Source organism: Phasianus colchicus, unplaced genomic scaffold (genome assembly GCF_987193195.1).
Source record: "Phasianus colchicus unplaced genomic scaffold, bPhaCol1.hap1.1 HAP1_SCAFFOLD_44, whole genome shotgun sequence".
In the NCBI taxonomy this organism is placed as follows: Eukaryota; Metazoa; Chordata; class Aves; order Galliformes; family Phasianidae; genus Phasianus; species Phasianus colchicus.
Window position 1 is genome coordinate 1,317,501 of NW_028325224.1, and position 2,500 is coordinate 1,320,000.

At 79.9% G+C, this 2,500-nt stretch overlaps 1 non-coding gene across 1 annotated transcript; it reads left to right on the plus strand.

The window, feature by feature from the left end:
* The first annotated feature begins 1,803 nt into the window (after positions 1-1,803).
* Positions 1,804-1,956, plus strand: LOC149912113 (5.8S ribosomal RNA). The gene has a single exon (XR_016462459.1). It is a non-coding gene; the product is annotated as a 5.8S ribosomal RNA (ribosomal RNA).
* Positions 1,957-2,500: the final 544 nt, after the last annotated feature.

The window sequence follows — 2,500 nt, forward strand, 5'->3', positions numbered from 1 at the left end:
GGCGCGCCGCGCGCGAGCGCGCGGTCTGCGCGCGAGGCTTCTCCGGGCGGCTTCGGTCCCCGCGCGGGCGGGCGGTCCGAGCCGCGTGCCTCCTCCCGGGCGCAGCTGCCGCCCGGCGCCGGGTTAACGAGGGAAACCCCGGGCCCCGGGAGGAGGGCGAGGTGGTGGCGGCGGACGACGGGCGCGCCCCCGCGGGCGGACGCTCCCCCGAGGGGCGCCGGGGCCGGCTGGCGGGTGCCGGATTTCCCCTCGGCGCCCCGTCCCGCCCGCCGAGGAAGGCGGGCGGGCGGGGGAGGCACCCCCGCGGGGCCTTCGGGTCGTTTCCCTCACCCCAGGGCCAGGTACCTAGCGTCCGCGCCTCCGCGCGTCCGGGGGATGGGAAGGGAAGGGAAGAGGAGGGGGCGGCGTGCGCGCCGTCCCCGCTCTCCCTCCCTGCCTCCCTCCCTCGGCCGCGGAGCCGGGCGGGGGTTTAAAGACTCGGGCGGCCCGCGGCACGTCTCGCGAGGCCGGGGGCTCCGGCGACGGCGGTCCGGCCGCGTCGCCGGCGGGAGGGCGGGAAGGAAGGGGCTCGTTGCGGGGCGCGGCGGCGCGCCCCCACCACTCCCCAGCACGCCGCTTCCCTCCCGATCCGAGCCCGCCGGCGGCGTCGGCCGCCGCCGCCGCGCTCTCGCGCCTCCGCGGGTCGGGCCCGGGCCGGAGAGGGGGTTACCCCGTCCCCCCCTCTCCGCGGCCACGGTCTCGGGCGGAGAGGCTCGGCTCCGTGCCGGCCTCGCCCGCGTTCGGAGCGGGCCGAGACGCGCGTCTCGGCCCGGCGCCCGCCGCGGCCACGCCGCCGCGCGCGGCCGGTTCGAGCCGGTTCGAGCCCGGCCGGTCCTCGCCCGCGCCATCCGCGGCGCCGGCGGTTCCGCTCCGCCGGCCCGTCCGGCGCGCGCCCGCGGCCTCGCCGCCCGTCCGTCCTCCGTCGGGGGGCCTCGCCGCCGTTTCCCCCTTCCGTCGCTCGCCGAGTCCTCTCCTTCGCCGCCGCCGCCGCCGCCTCCCACCGCGCTTTCGCCCTCGGCCTCGCCGGCCGCGCCGGGCGAGCGGGCGGGAGGTCCGGCGCGGGGCGTCCCGCAACCGGTCTCCGCGCGGAGGCGCGGGGGGCGGGCGCCGCTCCCAGATCCGTCCCCGTCCCCGTCCCGCCGCCGGGCGCGCGTCCGCCGCGGGCGCGCCGCCAGGGCGAGCGAGAGGAGGAGGCGGCGGAGGGCGAGGGGCGGGAGAGGAAGGCGAGAGGCGGCCGGGGTCGTTTCGGCGTGCGCGGCGCCCGCGGCGCGAGGCGGGGGGGCCCGGGCCGTCGCGGGCGCGCCGTCCGGGCGGGCCGTCGCGGGCGCGGGGCCGGCGGCGCCGGCGGCGCGGGCCGGGGGAACACCCCGGCCGGGCTCGCCCGCGTCCCGACCGGTCGCGGCGCCGGCGGCGGCGTCGCCGGCGGGTCCGTTCGCGGCAGCGGGGCTTCCGCCCGGGCCGAGCCGAGCCGGGCGCCTGGTCCGCCCCTCCCGAAGCGAGACGAGGTCGTTTGTCCAGGTCGGGAGCGCGGGCTCCCCGCCCTTCTCGTTCGGGAGGGTTCCTCTTTTTTTTTCCCCTCGATTCGAAGCGTGTGCGTGTTCCGTAGCGTACGGTCAGCGGAGGCGACGCTCGTCCTCCCCGCGGCGGTCGCCGCCCCGGCGTCGGGGCGGGCCGCGCGGGGGCGGTCGGAGCGCCTTCGGGAAAGGCGAGAGAGACGCGAGAGGAGGGCCCCCCGCGCGCGCGGGGCGGTGCCGAAAGCCAGACGACTCTTAGCGGTGGATCACTCGGCTCGTGCGTCGATGAAGAACGCAGCTAGCTGCGAGAATTAATGTGAATTGCAGGACACATTGATCATCGACACTTCGAACGCACTTGCGGCCCCGGGTTCCTCCCGGGGCTACGCCTGCCTGAGCGTCGCTTGACGGTCAATCGCCGACGGCCGCCGTCCGCGGCGGCCGCGCGGCGCGGCTGGGGCGCCTCGCAGGCCCGCGCGCCCCTCCGGAGGCGGGTCGCGGTGCGCGTGTGTGTGGGGGGGGGTGCCGCCGTCCGTCCGTCCGTCCGTCCTTCCCCGCGTGGGTCGGTCGTTCGGTCGGTTCGGGCGGCCGGCTTCCCCTCCGCCCCACCGCCCCGGTCCCTCGACGGCGGCGTCGCGGCGCGGGCCTTCGTCCCCCTAAGTCGAGACCCAGGTCGGGGAGCTCGCGGAGCTCCCCGCGCTCCCGGAGCGCCCGCTTCGGCCGAGCTCGTCCCCACGGGGCGGCCGGGCTTTCCGGTCGGTCGCGCGGTGCGGGGCCGGTCGTTCGTTCGTTCGTTCGTCCGTTCGTTCGTTCGTTCGTTCGTCCGGCCCCCGCCCCGGAGGAGCGTTCCTCGCCCTCCCCGGCCCCGCGCGCGGCTGCCTGCGGGTCGCGTTACCGGCGGCGGTAGCGCGCCGTGCTGCCGCGCGCGCGGCGCTCCGGGGTCCTGG